The 17,713-nt window shown below is 42.0% G+C and overlaps 1 protein-coding gene across 2 annotated transcripts in view; it reads left to right on the top strand.

Moving 5' to 3' along the window:
- The window catches only part of LINGO2 (leucine rich repeat and Ig domain containing 2), a 1,615,267-nt gene that overhangs the window by 972,485 nt on the left and 625,069 nt on the right, over nucleotides 1–17,713 (top strand). The window contains exons 5-6 of one of the 2 annotated variants that reach the window (XR_003857484.1): nucleotides 14,188–14,281; nucleotides 14,914–15,609. The exons of the other annotated variant lie outside the window; for it this stretch is intronic. The gene's annotated coding sequence lies outside the window, so the exon portion shown is untranslated. Of the gene's footprint in view, nucleotides 1–14,187; nucleotides 14,282–14,913; nucleotides 15,610–17,713 lie in introns of those variants that run through there. 2 annotated transcript variants of the gene reach the window in all.

Genomic DNA, 17,713 nt, shown 5'->3' with positions numbered 1-17,713 from the left:
AGATCACTACGGTTTACGATAACAGCATTCATATTCATGGTCTCTGATCCTATACTTTGTGCCCACATTCAGCTTCTAATTCAACACCACAGTAAGTACATATTCTAGTTCAAAGTTATACATATCCTCAAACCAAACGTAGAAACAAAGCTGCTGATAATTGAGGTGTCAATACCATGGAAACCAAAAAAAAAAAAAAAAAAGTGCCTTACAGCATATTTTAAAGCAGGTGAGGCATGAGTCTGGGTCGCCCTATATTAGAGTAGGAAAGTGCCAGTGTAGGAGAGAGTAAACTGGAAAAGCTGATGAAACTGTAGTTGTCACTGGTTGCAAAGAAAAACATAAAATGCAAAGAAGGATATAAAATAACTGGTGCAGGGAGTAAGAAAATATATAAAAGCTGTATCAAATTTTAATTCCGAAATGGAAGAATAAAAAAAAAAAAAGGTGCTGAGGACACTGAAAATAGAATGTGAGTAAAACTTGAAGAAAGTAGGAAGATGATGAGCAGCCTAAACAAGAATATTTGTGTCTTTGAAAAAGAAAATGAATAATTGTGATTAAAGATAGATGATTGTGATGGTATTTATGTACCCTGTAGGAAAGAGGAGGAGGTTGAGAGAGAGAGAAAATGCACAGTTCATCATCCCAGGGCTAAGAAGGGATGAAAGTGGTCCAAAAAAAATGAAAGCGAGGATAAAGTCCAAGAAAAGGGAGAGACCAAGCTCTGCTCCACCTATCAGAAAGAGTAGGAAAGTGGGAAGATAAAATAGAAAACACCTCTAGAGAGAGCAATGCAAGGGAATGGCAACAGCAGATTTAGAGCAGGAAGGAAGTAAAGCCGAAAGCGATACCTGGAGCAAGCCTAGGAAAGGAAAGAGACACTAGAGAGTAGGCCTGGAGTAACAATGGAGTAGGAAAGAGGAGCTTGGTAGGAAAAAGGAGGCTCAACATGCTTAGCATAGCCTCAAGCCAAGCCAGCCATAAGGCTAGCAGAGCAATTTCTGCATATCGAGAATCGAGATATCCATGAGTCATCTTGCAACTAAGGGGGACACAACAGGAAAGAGCCCAAACCCTGCCCCAGAGGGACGGCAGCTTCCCCATCCAAGAGGGGAGATTAGACATATTTCTGGATAAAGAAGAAGAAGGTCTAAGGCCAAAACAGACCAGGACCTCTTAAGATAAATTGGTTCCACATGTGGATAGCCAGGATACCGAAGAAGGAATTGCTCACCTGTGGAGTGTTGACTGAGTGACCCCTGTTCAGAGTTTGCCTGTAGGGAGAGGGAAGAAATTGTCAATCTGAAATAAAAAGGAAGGAGTGTATGCGCACGTTGATTTTGACAGTGGTAAGATTCTGGTACAGCATGGATTAGAAAGAAAGCACAGGATTGTGAAGGGGCCATAACCTGGTCTAAATAAAATGCATGCATAGGGATATTAAGAGATGCTTCATCATCAAAGCGTGACTGATCATAAATGGGGGGGGGGGGGGGGGTAGCTAATATTCAAATTTAGGCCTAGAATCATCAAACCGTAAATCACGAAATACTTTTAAACAGATTAGAGGAAATAGGATTGAGTAACATAACTATCAAATGGTTCAGATCATATCTAAGTAACAGATACTTCCAAGGTCAAATCGAAGACGTAATGTCAGAAAAGATACACCTACAAACAGGAGTACCACAGGGGTCAGCTCTATCTGCCACACTCTTTAACATATACCTGTTGCCTTTATGCCACCTACTAGCTGGGCTGGGCATAACACACTATATTTACGCTGACGATATACAGCTAATTCTTCCCATAGATGAAACTATTGAAAAAACATTAAATATCGCAAACATGTACCTTGACATCATAAAACAATTACTAAATCAAATGGAGCTAGTAAACAACATAGAGAAAACAGAATTCTTACATCTAGAACGCAAAAGGACAGAGATCATTAAAAACACTATCACACTCAGAAACAACCAAAAGATAGAACTAGCAGAGAAAGTACGGAACCTAGGAGTTATAATTGACACCAAACTAAGCTTAAAACAACATATTCCTTAAAAGTTAGAGAAGGATACGCCAAACGTATGGTACTCAGAAGACTCAAACCACTTCTAACGTCAAAGAACTTTCGATCAATTCTACAAGCATTGATTTTTGCAAGCACCGACTACTGTAATGCGCTACTACTAGGATTACCATACACCTCACTCAGACCACTACAAATTTTACAAAACACAGCTGCAAGAATTTTGACCGGTAAAAGTAAGAGAGACCACATCACCGAAACCCTAGCTGAGTTACACTGGTTACCTGTTGAGCAGAGAATACAATACAAAACACTTTGCATCATACATAAATTAATACATAACGAAAAAGCAGAATGGCTTAATACAGCCCTCCGCGTACACGTACCAAACAGAAACCTTAGATCAGCGAATAAAGCACTCCTTACTATCCCATCAATTAAGACAGCAAGACTAAGGTAAGAGAGAGAGCACTGTCCTTGGCAGGACGCACACTGTAGAACACCATGCCACTTGAGTTAAGGTTGCAAAAAGACAACAAAACATTCAGAAAAGGCTTAAAAACTTGGCTTTTCAAGCAAGCCTACCAAACAGAGAAGGGGAAACAGTGAGGCAGGCAAAGTGAGAGGTGTGAACAAATAAAGTATGTAGCCATATTTCTATCTGTTTCTACTCTACCTTCTCGTTCTTCACCAGAAGAAGTTGACACTTATAAAGTTAGAATTGTTTTTAAACTGATAACTCCTGGACAGTATTACATCACAAATCAAGTTTCTTCATTTAGAAAACTATGTACCGAAACAAAATTATGGCACGTGGGTAAATTATTAAATCTCAGAATCCTTATTTTGTGCCCTATTGTAAACCGTTGTGACGGACCCCTTCTTAACGATGGTATAGAAAAGATTTAAATAAATAAATAAATAAACAAATTGCTATAAATAAAACAAAATATGGCACATTAGCATCTGTGATTTAAAAAAAAAAAAAGGAGCATGGTTAGGCAAATTTCAGAAATACCGCATTGCATATGAAAGTTACACAACGCACAATATGATATCACTTCACGTGATGCAGTATTATGCCGCACGTCCTTTTATGCATCGCGTGTCATTTTAGGCTTCGTGCATTATTTTCTTTGTCTGTATATATACTGGCTTCCTGCAGCTGCCTCTCTGAGAGTGTGTCAGGCATTGGAGAGAGAGGAGAAGAGATGAGTTGGTTAGTGGGAGTCTAGGAGTATTTTCTATTGATTACTGAATGAGTTGTCCTGTTATTGTTCTCATCTGTTTCTTTTTCCCTTTTCCCTTTGTCTCTTGTCTTTAGCTATGTGAGGAAGTTGTTGTTTGTCTTTTTTGTGGTGGTGAGGAGTAGTGGTGTAAGTGCTGGTGTGGAAGAGTGGTGGTGAGGAGTGAAATTATTAAGAGGATATAACATGAGAGGTGTGGAAGAGAGGAGAGACATCAGGAGAGGAAGAGGGCAACAGTGAGAGGAGGAGGAGGAGGAGTAGGATAGGGAGAAGGGATAGGAGGAGGTGGGAGGGGAAGGGAATAATCAGGCGAGAGTGGCAGGAGGAGTACGGCAGGCTAAGGATAGATAGATAGAGAGGACAGGGAGAGAGCAGTTGGCAGGGCAAGTGCAGGAGGGGGGAGGAAGAGAGGGGATCAGGGACTGGGAGCAAGAGAGAGGATAGTGACATTTCTTCTAATTATTATTAGGTATTAGGATGGCCCAGGGGTAAGCCCTCCAAAACTATGCCACCCCTAACCAGCCAAAGGCTCAGTTGATGCCCCCCCCCCCCCCCCCAAGTTATTAAGATGGTAAAGGGTAACTAATTTCACTCACTGTACAAACAAGCCAGGCCTGTCCTCACTTCAGAATTATCATGCCTCATCTGGTAGCCAGGCAGAAGAGCGGCCTTGTCTTCGCGTATACTAATTCAGCATCGAGGACAATGAGATGCTGATTGCTGGGGTTCACGACAACTATAGCATGTTTTTTTTGGAACCGTGTAGTGAAGATGTCCAGGGCAGCCAAGGGACAGATCTGGTGCACCATTGCCCAGGCCATATCCCATCGCAGTGGAATAAGGAGGACTGCAGCGCAGGTGGCCCACGACTACTGCGACATATGGTGAGCCATAACAAATATCAGCGACAGACAGGAGGAAGAGCCCCTTGCCCCATCTTCCTGACCCCCATGGAGTAGTGCCTGATTGAACGGCTGGGACTAGATGTATTTGAGGGGATGGAAGAGGCCCTGGACACCACGTAAGCTGGGGCTGGTAAGTTCATTTCACTTGTAAACATAAAGTCTACTACAGATGTCCATATATTTTGGCATAAGATGTTCACATTGAATGATTTATTGATTGATTGATGCAAAGTGAACATCTTAGGTCAAACATTACATGTGAACTTCTTAGCATTTATACTTATATCTTCTTCTTTGTTTCCACAGCTCTTGCCTAGGAAACCGCTGGTCTCAGACGTGAACCCCCCGTGAACAGCAGTGCAGTCCCAGGGACCAGCAGCAGAAGGTTGAACTGCAACCTTGCAACTGGACACTTAGATACAATGGAGAGAGAAAGAGAAGGAGGAGCAGCTGCAGCAGCAGCCACCAGAAGAGCATCAGCTACTTTCACCTCTTTGCTCACCCCTCCAACTGGACATGAACCTAACACTCTCCAGCTTGATGCCATAGGACCAAGCTGCCCAGTCCCCACCTGCCTCCAACATATCAATTACCCAGCCAGATACAACAGACACCCAGCTTGATTGGGCCGCCAGCCCAGATATGCTAGTTTTGAACTCGCAAATAGTGCCTCAGCCTGCAACTGCAGCACCAGAAGCAGCATAGGATCAGCCAGTTCACAAAATACTCGACCACATTGAGAGGAGGCATGGGCTCTACATGCACCATTTATGGGCAGAACTAGTGTGGTTAAGGAGGGCTCACATCAGGAACGCCAATGCCATTCATGCATACTCAGCATCCCTTACACACAGCCTTACCACCATAACAAACTCCATCATCAACTTCACATCTGCTGTCACACAACTAATTCAAAGATTGCCAGAGCCTTCACCTGTGTCATCCCTATCCTCTCAGAAGTCAACTTCATGTAGCAGTCTCCGGGTATTAAGATGGCCCAGGGGTAAGCCCTCCAAAACTATGCCACCCCTAACCAGCCAAAGGCTCAGTCGATGCCCCCCCCCCCCCCCAAGTTATTAAGATGGTAAAGGGTAACTAATTTCACTCACTTGTACAAACAAGCCAGGCCTGTCCTCTCTTCAGAATTATCATGCCGGCTAGATCGAAGAAGACTGGTGGGTCCATCCTCAGTACAGAGTTCCTGTGCCAGCTAGATGGAAGAAGACTCCTGGTCCTGGCCTTACTACAAAGCTCCTTTACTGGCTAGATGGGAGAAGACTGCTGGGCCTATCCTCACTATAGAGTTCCAGTGCTGGCTTGCTGATGGGGATGGTCTACAGTCTGCCTGTGTTGTCCTATTGCTTGCTTGTTAAGCGCTCCTCTATGTTCTGTTCCTAGTCCTGCCTCCTTGATGCAGTCTCCAGTCATGATCCTGCAGCTGTCTCTTATCCTCTCACATCTCCTGGTCCTGCTGCTGGTGTCTCATCTCATTCTGCTGCTGCTTCCATGCTGATGTCTCATCTCCTGGGGCTCCTGCCTCCCTGTGCTGATGTCTCATCTCCTGGGGCTCCTGCCTCAGTGTTGCAATCTCATGTCCTGATCTTGCTGTCTCAATGCTTCACTCTCTGGTCCTGGTTCTGCTTTCTCCATGCTGCGCTATCCAGTCCTGGTCCTTCTGCCTGCTATTTGAACTTTGGTACTGTGGCCCTTAGCCTGTTCCCCATTGAGTGCTCGCCTTCAACATGGACTGTCTGGACCTTTTTTGAACTCTGCTGCCTTGGCCACTTAGTCTATCTCTGTTTGAGAACACTCCTTCAGCATGGACTGTCTCGGCCTTCTCTTGCCATAACATAATTGTGCTGGCATCAGCTCTAGCCTTAGAACCAAAATTTAGCTATTGGGTTGCCACTTCCGCTTTCTAGGTTCTTTCTAGTAAATATGATTTTGCTAAAGGATAAAATCATAATAAGGTATTTGTCATGTTGCCATTTCTAACATTGTATGTACGTCTCCACTAAGGGGGTCATTTTCCAAGGAGTTACCGCGGGTGATAATTCCGCAAATCGTGCTAACAGCCGTTAATGCAATTTGCAAATTTTTAATTTTGTATTCAGGGGGTGGAGTTAATGTAAAGTAGAGAGGATTTATCGTGTGCCGCGAAACAGCCGCAGTGTTAGCGCGGCTCCTAACTTCACCTCTTTCTTTGCATTACGTTGTGTGCTAGAGGCTGGTAAGGGTTTATTGTGGTTCATGATGTTTCTGGACAGCCTGTTTCAGTATGGAGAGAGAGAGAGAAAGAGAGAGAGAGAGAGACTGAGACTTGCTATAGTGCCTCCTCCCTAGACAGGTATTTGTATCCCTATGGGAGGCCCACCTAGTAACTCGAGGTGGGGTTTAGGTATGAGTGTAGGGGGTTGGGGGCCACTTTCACATTCAACATGAGACGTACGAACAGAACAGTGGTCTCTTGTGAAGATTTGCTGGCCTTCGGAGTGAGGAAACTCACTCCAAGATGAGATTTGTGCAATGTTCTCTCCACCTAGCTTGATCTCATTTTGGAGTGAGTTTCCTCACTCCAAAGGCCAGCAAATCTTCACAAGAGACCACTGTTCTGTTCGTACGTCTCATGTTGAATGTGAAAGTGGCCCCCAACCCCCTACACTCATACCTAAACTCCACCTCGAGTTACTAGGTGGGCCTCCCATAGGGATACAAATACCTGTCTAGGGAGGAGGCACTATAGCAAGTCTCTCTCTCTCTCTCTCTCTCTCTCTCTCTCTCTCTCTCTCTCTCCCTCTCCATACTGAAACAGGCTGTCCAGAAACATCGTGAACTGTGATATATACTGGCAATGTAGCCCAAATTGGGCTAATAGTGCAACTTGCAATAAGAGCTTTTCGCATTGCTGATATTGCAATTTGTGATACACATGCTTATTAGCATAAGGTACACCCCTTTTTGGTATCGCATGCGATATTGGAAAATGAGGCCCTAAGTGTGCTAGTTATTTTAGTTACAATGTCATGTGCTATTTGATATGTTGTCCTTGTATAATTGGTTGTGTCTTTTCATTTTGCATTTATTCTCTTAAGGGTTCACTAGATAAAAGGTCTGCAACCCTCTGACTTTGCATTTGAGAGTACCATTTGCCATTCCAACTGGGCACATTTCTCACATGCAAGACCATATTGTCTATGCCCTAAAATATAAAGCTCATTGTATGCTCCCAAGGAAGACAGCAAGAGGCAAATAGAAAACTCAGTGGAGCTTTACAAGTAACTAATGTTGCCTTCTCCAGAGAACATACTCTTAGTTAACTCTTAGGTACATGAGCATGTATATGAGATAGGCACTATCTAGCTAGTGGTCACCTCCATATGTTGTCTAATGGAAAAGGTGTAGAAATGCTGGTCTATACATGCTGTACCAAGGTCTTCATTCTGTTGGTGACCAATAGATTGTCTAGCTATGCTAATGTCTACTGTGAAGATCTAACACTTTATGACCAGGGTTGATCTGCGAAACTACATATCAGTGAGTCTGACATCAGTGGTGAGAAAAATGATTGAAACTATTCTAAAGAGCAAATTTACTGAACATATAGGTAGGCATAGTTTAATGGGACAAAATCAATATGGATTTAGCCAAGGAAAGTCTTGCCTCACCAATTTTCCACATTTTTGAACGTGTGAATAAACATGTGTATAAAGGTAAGTAAGTTTATATAGTATATCTGGATTTTCAGAAAGCGTTTGACAATGTATCTCATGTGAGACTCTTGAGGAAATTAAAAAGTCATGAGAGAGGAGGCAATATTTTATTGTGGATTGAGAACTGGTTAAAAGCTAGAAAACAGAGAGTAGAGCAGAAAGGTCAATTTTCTCAATGAAGTAATAGTGAAGTGCCCCATGGATCTGTACTAAGACCACTGCTTTTTAACAGATTCCTAGGAGATGGGAACAACAAGAGAGATGATCAAATTTGCTGATGAAACTAAATTATTCAAAGGTGTTAAAATACAAGAGGATTGTGAGAAATTGCAAGAGGACCTTGCAAGACTGGGAGACTGGACATCCAAATGGCAGATGTCATTTAATGTGGACATGTTTAAAGTGATGCATGTATGGAAAAGCAACCAAATTATAGCTACACAATGCAAAGTTCCACACTGGGAGTCACCACCCAGGAAAAGGATCTAGGCATCATTGTGGATAATATATTGGCGGCAGCCAAGAAAGAAAATAGAAAGCTAGGAATTATTAGGAAAGGAATGGAGAATAAAACAGAGAATATCATAATGCCTCTGTATTGCTCCATGAGTGCAGATCTGGTCACCACATCTCACAAAAGAAATAGCAGAATAAGAAAAGATACAGAGAAGGACAACTAAAATGATAAAGGGGATGGAACAAGTCCCCTATGAGGAAAGGCTAAAGAGGTTAGGGTTCTTCCGCTTGGTGAAGAGATGACTGAGGGGAGATAAGATAGAGGTCTATAAAATAATGAATGGATTAGAATGGGTAAATGTGAATTGGTTCTTTTAAAATCTACTCCAATATTTTATGTTTATTTTTATAAAAGAAATGCTAAAAGAAAATAGTGATTGTACTCTTATGGAGGACTAGCTGTCCAAAACAAGACCCATGTCGGGCCAAACGGTTGCACTAAAGTCATGCAACACATGGAAAATCAATCACAATAACACAAAGGTTGTTTATATTTTATTTGCAAAACAGACTTTAATTTCACAAAAAAAGAAAAATTGAAAATTGGGACATAACATGACGTGATTATATATAAGGCAGATATATATATGTGAGAACATGTCGATGACGCCTCATATGATGGTCACTCTATATAATACTTAGTAATACTGAGAGTTAAAGAGGAATATTTACTTAATTCTTTTCACTTGTACATTATTTTTTCAAAAAATTGTTTTCAAAGAATTATTATACCTTTTTTTTAATTCTTTTCTCTGTATTATTTGAAATTTGGATTTTGCTTTGGAAGCTTGCTTTACGAGTTGACTTATTGGACTCTGGACATTATTTGCATCTTTTCTAGGTCCAATAGATTTGCAGAGCATGCCCTAAGCTCTTGGAAGAACAGTATACTTGTTGTTGAACTCCACAGCTGCCACAGAGGAAGATGAATCAGAACAGGCAGCAGATGGCAGGAGACATCAACTGTTTAGGATTATTCCTGAGCCTGCTCTGATTTTGGCCTATCCTCCTGCTTGTACCATTACTAGCTACTTAGGAAAGCTTGCCAGCTGCAGGGATGGATCACTCTAGGGATGGAGGCATTGTGTTATTGGATTTTGGAAGTGAGAATGGTATTCAGTTTTAGTTGTCCCTGACCTACACTCTAAAAGCATGTCTCTTGCACTATATTATGCTACCTGTATGTACCCACAATGCAGATGGAAAACCAAAACATGATCATGTTGTATCACTGAATTTATTCTATGTTTTGGTTTATGTTTTATGGGGCAGATTTTAAAAGCCCTACGTGCGCCGAGCCTATTTTGCATAGGCCCGGCAACGTGCGCAAGTGACGCGCATATGTCCTGGGGCTTGAGAAAAGGGGTGGGGCGAGGGCATGGCCAAAGGCCTCTGTAGGGTCTTTAGACTGAGGGATCGCATGGTGGCACTTGGCCGGCGCGCGCAACCTTCGCCTGAAAAGGTCGGGGGGGGGGCGGTTTAGGTAGGGCTGGGGGGTGGGTTAGGTAGGAGAAGGGAGGGGAGGTGGAAGGAAAGTTCCCTCCGAGGCTGCTCCGATTTCGTAGCAGCTTCGGAGGGAACAGGGAAAGCCATCGGGTCTCCCCTAGGGCTCGGCACGTGCAAGGTGCACAAGTGTGCACCCCCTTGCATGCGCCGACCCCGGATTTTATAACATATGCGTGGCTGCGCGTGCGTGTTATAAAATTGTGTGAAGATTTGTACGCACCGGGTTGCGTGCACAAAACTACGCCCATACGTAGGTGCTAAAATCTGGCCCTATATGTTTTTACCTGTTTTATTATAAAAATGTGTTTAATAAATCTTTTTTATTTTTTATGTGCCTTTATTATTTATATTTTTGTATAGTTTATTTTTTATATTTAGTATTTATCTAATTTATTCTAATATTAAAAATTATATTTATATATTCACAAATAATGTCTATGAACCACTTTGCCTTTCATATTTGCCCTTATGGTCACTAGAAAGGGAGACTTGGAGGGATAGGAATGTTTTATTGGGGTTTGAAGGTAGGAATAGTTTGTGGTTTTACTTGTTTCTGCCCCTTGTGAGTGTCTAGAGAAGGAAATGTTATTGCTTTTTGCATTTGATGTTTAAACATGTTAAAGTATTTATTTGTCTGGCTTGATTATTGAAATGTTTATGTATTTTATGGGTAACCCCCAAACTGGGACACAGAAAGTGTCTGATACTGGGTTTTTGTGAATCAGAATCAGCTTTGTGGGTTCAAAAAATACAGTGGTTAAGATTTTGGACTGCACGTGGCTCAGAGGCTTAAGGGCAATATTTTCTACAGCAGAAAATGAAAAATATTAAACTCCCCTCTGTGACCATCAGACTGCACTCCTGCACAAAATCTTTAATTTTCTCCTTACTACTCTGTAGCAGACTCAGACCTCAAACCTATAACCTTGGGATTTCTCAATTAGAGTCTCACACAAGGGCTTATGGTTCAAAAAATTATAAAAAACTCTATTCTTTTGGGGTACCAACAATCAATTAGCAATCAAAATCACAAAACGTATAAGTCACTGGATTCACAGCAGAGATAAACAGCAGCAAAAAATGTAAACATATGTCACTCTTTCTCTAGTGGAACATTTAGATTTCTAAAGCTTTCTTCAGATATTATTAATCATTCTTACAAACAACCCCATCAGAATTCACATCCTGTCACTGAATTCTTCTCAGAGGGAACTCTCAAAGAAGGCCACAAACTCTCCAACACTATAGTTGCAATCCATACTCTTCCCAGGTGCTTCTTGGCAAATGCTTAGATACTATAGTTGGCATTCCAGTATCCACGGTGATGGAAAGGCCCTACTGTACTGAAAGAACTAGTTGGCCCACAAGAACTCCCAGGCTCACTTCAGTCCTTCCTTCTAAATCAGTAGTTCCCAACCCTGTCCTGGGGACCCCCAGCCACTTGGGTTTTCAGGATATCCACAATGAATATGCATGAGAGAAAATGTGCATGTTCTGGAGGCAGTGCATGCAAATTTTCTCTCATGTATATTTATTGTGGATATCCTGAAAACTTGACTGACTGGGGGTTCCCAGGTCAGGATTGGGAAACACTGTTCTACATCCAGCTTCAAAGTCACACACTTCCTCTAAAACCTTAAGGGTAGATTTTAAAATGGACGTGCCAACTTTATAACATGCAGACACCGGCACGCTCATGTTATAAACTACGTGGGCCATGTGCACAAGAGGGGGTAAAATTATGCAAATTTGTGCGGCAACGAGATCAGGCCTCCCCCAGTTCCCTCCCAGTCCACTCCAATTTAGGAGTGGATGGGAGGGAACTTTCCTACCCCCTACCCTAACCACCCTTCCCCTTCCCTTTTCCTTCCCACCCTCTGAATCCCTTTTTTATTTGGGGGGGGGGGGGGGTGTTACCTTTTTTCCGTCGAGTTACTTCAGGGCCCGACCTAAAATATGTAACTTGCGTGCACCGGCAGCTGGCTGGTGAGCGAGGCTCCAGGACAGTGATGAATGGCGCTGTCCCAGCCTGCCCCCCGGCCCACCCCGCTCTGCCCCCTGGACCACCCATCCCCACCCCTGGCCCGCCCATGTGTCAGGGCCCTGCACTAATGCGCGTATTGCCACTTATGCGCATGGCTGGACCCTTTTTAAAATGTGCGCAGCGCGCTCATGGCTCGGCTACACACATAAGTGGCAATTTCTATGAGCGTGTTAGAGGATAATTGTAAAAGAAAAATGTGCAAGCCCATATTCACATTCATATGGGCTCTTGTGCACATGTGCATACATTTCACAATGAGCACATGTATATGCGCACAAAATATAAAATACCCATAAATTGTAGTGCACATTAGACATGAACGCTGCATGTACATTTATGCGAGAACCATATACATGCATGTTTTTTCTGCAACTCACAAACATCTGTTTCTTCCAAGCGGGATCATTCCTGCGATGCCTACTTAGGCACGACAGCCCAATTTTACCATCAGAGACGCATCACAACTGGCATCCATGGTGGTGACTAATGAGCATCTGCTGTTTCCCGTCAGGGAAGTTCGAAGCAATGCCAGGACTAAGAAGCAGGCCTGGAAAGGCCTACAAAGAAAATTCAGTCATAGAATCTCTTACCCATATGGAGTAAATAGATTGTGGGTAGTTACGGTAGAGGTTGCTTGGGATGTGTTAGTGGGGGCAATAGAGGGTTGGGATGGGCTGGTTACAGATAAGGTTGTGTATAGGGGCTCACTGGATGGGTAATGGGGATGTGGGGATGGGAGAGACGATTGATAAGAATGTGTATGGGGATCACTGGGGCAATAGGAGTTTGAGAATGGGGTGGAGACTGTTAAGGGGGCTACAAGGGACAGTAGATGTGAGGGGGTGAGGTGGGGATTGATAAGGGTGTGGGGGGACACTGGGAGGGGCATTGTGGCCTCATGTAGGGAAAAATGCAATAGGTATGTATGGATACTGTAATAGATTTACATTCCATTAATGGCATGATTAGGGTACATGTGTTGCTAAATATATATACTGAAAGAGTGAAATCTTAGGTAAGGATAATAAGGGAAGACTTTAACCAATAGTTACTAATACTGTAAAGGTTCAATTATGAGAGAGAATTTCTTCAAGAAATATAATAGGTTTAATGGTAGCCCCTATAGCAGACTAAGTGACTATGCCGTGCAGTTCCAATTTCTCACCAAAGCTGTGTGCATTATGTAGTCCCAAAGTTAACCCTTTCAAGTTATCATTTATCTGAAAGTGATATTCAAACTAAGGGTGAGCAGTCACTTGAAATGAAATAGGAAATACCGACAATATTTCCTATTTCTTTTCATTTTGGAATTAAAAAAAAAAATAGAAAAAATACAAAATTTTGTGTTTTTCCCTATCTTTTTTTAAATCTGAAAAAGAAACATTAAAAAAGAACCCTGAACCCACCCCAACCCTTCCCTTTTAATAGCATATTGAGACCCCCCACCAGCTAAAAACCCTAGCTCACCATATCCAATCCCCCAGAACTTACCAATACCACCTGATGGTCTAGCAGGGGGGCGTGGGAACGATCTCTCCCTCCCGGGCTGGCAGCTGCCTTTAGTCAAAATGATGCAGACCACCTTTGCCCATATTATGTGACAGGAGCTACCAGTGCCATTGGAGAACCCCTGTTGTAAGATAGGGGCAAAGGGTAGCTAACGACATTTTGACTAATGGCACCACCAGCCTGGGAGGGAGAGAACACTCCTGGGTACCTCTGTTAGACTACCAGGGTGGTATTGGTGTGTCCTTGGAGGATCAGGAGGGTGGGCTAGGATTTTCAGCTTTTTTGTTTTTTTTTTGGGGGGGGGGCGTGTTTCAATATTCTACTAAAATGCAGGGTTGAGGCAGTTTTGTCTTTTTTTTTAAAACAGAAAATAAAAAAATTCTTGATCTGGGGATGGATCCAAAATGGACCACCCCTGAAATGAAAATTAAAAAATAATGAAATATTTTTGGGCTACCACCTCTAAGTCCACCTGGCGGGATTGGCCTGCTAGCTCCCTCATCAAAATGGGTACCATGGTATCTCATGGATTAACCCTGTACTGGTATACTGCCAGACTTGGTGGCAAGACACGGCTTCTAAGTGCTTTAAGGGAGTGTAAAGAATGATGCTACTAACTGAAGACTTTAGTTGAAAACACAGAAACATATTGGTGTGGAGGTCACAGTAGCAGAAATCATGCATACTAATTTTGTATTCCTATTTCTCTGTATAGTTTAAGAACCTAAAGATGAAGAAGACCTGGGAGCTGTGATGGAAACATTGGGGGTGGCTGGATCAGCTGTGTGTGAGGCAGGATGGGGCTAGAGGTAAGTTTATGATATGTCCATCAGGGAGATTTAAACATATCTGTCTATGTTCTGCTTCTATCATTGGCCTCACCGTTGGCCTTCCAATCTGCCTGACCCTATCTCTGCCTTGAGCTTCAACTAACCCCCATGTAAAGAACCTTTGTCCTTGGCATTTCTCTGAGTCATGACTAGCACTGTCATGAAGCATGACTTGTCATATGCCATCAGCATAGTATGACACTCTTAAGGGTATTAGAACCCACTCCAAAAAATGTTACTAAGGAAAGTAAATGCCCCCTGATCTAGAAAAACTCATACACTAGATGAGCATCATGGGCTTTGATGCTTTGCTATGACATCCATCCCCTAATGCTATCTACCCAGACATAGAGTCTATCTCTAAACTTCTTCCATTAGCTAAGTACTTTGTAGTAAAATACTACTGTACTGAAGCTTCCATATGTCAAGCAACAAATATATGGCCTTACTACCACCTATAGGACATGGGTGTCCCACAGCTAGGAGCACTTCCTGTCGCCTACACCTCTTCCAGAAAAAGAATGCCTTCGAACTGCTTTTATGATCATGCACATCATACCCTGGATCATATGAAAAGACAAAATGACACACAGTTTTTGTTATATTCACAGATAGCAGCATCTCATCATCATCAGAGGAAGAAGAGGGACAAGATGATGCAACCATGGCCATTGCTGAGGGGCAGCAGGCAGCACTACCACCAACCCCTCTACCACCACCAGTGGGGACCAGCAACTCACCTCCTCCATGGGAGGCCCCAGGCAGCACTAGCCGCTATCCCTCTTCGCTTCCAAGAAGGCTTCTCCCCATTCTATCCTAGGACCTCAGAACGCAGGTCCTCAGGCTAGCCAGGGATGCCAAGACACATCTTAACACCTCCCGCCAACCTCAGCAAAGCTGTTGAGCCTGGCTTAGTGGCTGGAATGCCCACTCCAAGCCAGAAGCCAGTGTCTCAGGTGGCTTCATGATGGTGGAGGAGTTTTGAGGGTCAAAGCTTACCACAGGAAGCTGGTTGCAGTGGTGGGGTTATTAGCTGAAACTCAAGAGAGCTACACAGCAGCTCTTTGAGATAATAAGCCTGAGGCCACCACCACTGCTACTAGCACCCTAGGCCTTCAGGACCTGGCCTCCCAAAGTCCCTAGGCTAGATTGTTTGTTATATACATAGTTTACTTCTTAGTTTGTCCCATTGTCTTTTTTATTATACATAGTTTTTGATTAGAAATATTTTAATATTTTATTTGAAAAAATGTATATATTTTATTAATCAGTTTGGGGTTGTGTCTATATTATTTGCTGCATGTTATTGTTCATTTCCTACCACAGCAAAGTCTCTTTAAGGTCATCATATAGCCTTAACTCTCTTTGACCCACTTATAGCCCTATAAGTTGTCTATAGGGTTATCTATCACCTGTTTATTTTATCAGCTGTTTCCCATCCAGACATATTTAACTGAACAATGGGTTTTCAGGGTAAAAGTTTCAGAGTCCCTATTGAAATAATGGGCCTGATATATTATAAGACATAGGGCAGATATGAATTACTATAAGATAGACAGTGGCAAAAATAAGATCCTGTTCCACATGATTAAAAACACCATTCAGGCATATGCTATGATGATGAAATATTCATCCACATATGCCATGCTTTCCTAACATCTTAGACATATCTATTTATTTATTTATTTATTAAAATACTTATTATTCACCTATAGTGGACAAACTGTGCTAGCTGAATTACAATACGTAATATCAAAATACAGGGTGATCCATGGAAAGTAGCCCGCCTCCAATACCAGTGCATTGGAGGCAGACTTCTTTTCCATGGGCCACCCTGTATAAACAATAGTACATCAAATTAAAATATAACATTAAATAAAACATGAATAAATTAAAAAAGAATAAAAATACTAACAGCTGAATCTGCAAGTGACATTTAATATTAAGAGCTGTTACCAAAAGCTTATTGAAAAAGGAGGATTTTAAGATGCTTTCTAAATGTTATAATACCATCCAATTTCATCAATGCTTCTGGAAGGATATTCCAAGCTGCAAGACCAGCCAGGAAAAAAGCCCGACATCTGATAATAGACAAATGAGCTGCCTTAATGGAAGAGCTAGCCAATAGCATATGTCCTAAAGAACACAGTTCTCTACTAGGGGCATAACATTGTAGTATATGTTTAAGATACTCGGGGCCATTACTTTTTAATACTTTAAAGGCTAACACAAAAAGCTTAAATTTTACATACTATTTTATGGGCAGCCAATGGAATTTTATCAAGGATGGTGTAATATGGCCATAACGGCATGCCCTGTTAATTAACCATGCATCTGAGTTCTGAAGAATCTGCAGAGCTTTCAAATATGAAGTCAGCAACCCAACATAAAGTGAGTTGCATAATGAATAGATGTTAAAATATATGCCTGTAAAGCAGTACAAAAGTCCCCAGGATCAAGAACGAATTTTAAATGGCATAGAAGGCACAGTTTATAATTTCCTGTATGCAGGACATGTTGCAACTGATATTTAAAAGACAACTTGGTATCAAATAACATCACCAAGTTTTTAAACACAACTTTAAAAGGAATCAATTCACCTAAGACAACAAGGGATGACATATTTTGTCTGGCCAAAACATTATCAATTTGAGAGAAGCAAATAGATTCTGTTTTGGAAAAAATAAACATCAGACTATTCTGACACATCCAGTCTGAGGCACTAATGCCAATATATATACTTTGAGAAAGTGGAAAAGCATCAGGCTCCATGGCATCAGGGACAGGCAGGTCTAGTCTAGGTCTTATCTCCATTAAAAAATGTAGGGCTGTATCTAAATGTCCCAGAGGAGATCCAGCTTTATCTCTTTTATAGACTAACTCTGTACTCACAATTGGAAATTATACGCATATACCACAGCATAAAACAGAATATATGCATGAATGTTAAACCTATATACACAAGTAATAACAAACATGAATATATTTCCTATTTTAATAATATGTGTATGATATTTTCCTGTATAAAGTTTGCTGCTTATATGCAAAAATACATGCAATTTATGTGTGTCTGTAAGTATAAAGGAGTTGCTTACAATGCATACCTTCCTACTTCACCATGTCCAAGAATAGAGTGCTACTGAGGAAGCCAAATTTCCTATCTAGGGAGGTAGACTTTGTCTGTGAGGTCATGAAGGTTCAGGATATCCTGTATGGCCCTAGTCTAGGACAGTGAGTTCATACAGGAAGAATATGACATAGGAGAACATAAGAAATTGCCATGCTGGGTCAAACCAAGGGTCCATCAAGCCCAGCATCCTGTTTCCAACAGAGGCCAAACCAGGCCACAAGAACCTGACAAGTACCCAAACATCAAGAAGAACCTATTCTACTGATGCAATTAATAGCAGT

This window comes from Rhinatrema bivittatum, chromosome 1, assembly GCF_901001135.1.
Source record: "Rhinatrema bivittatum chromosome 1, aRhiBiv1.1, whole genome shotgun sequence".
Lineage (NCBI taxonomy): Eukaryota > Metazoa > Chordata > Amphibia > Gymnophiona > Rhinatrematidae > Rhinatrema > Rhinatrema bivittatum.
The sequence above is the reverse complement of the archived record's forward strand: the minus strand, read 5'-3'. Positions and strand labels throughout refer to the sequence as shown.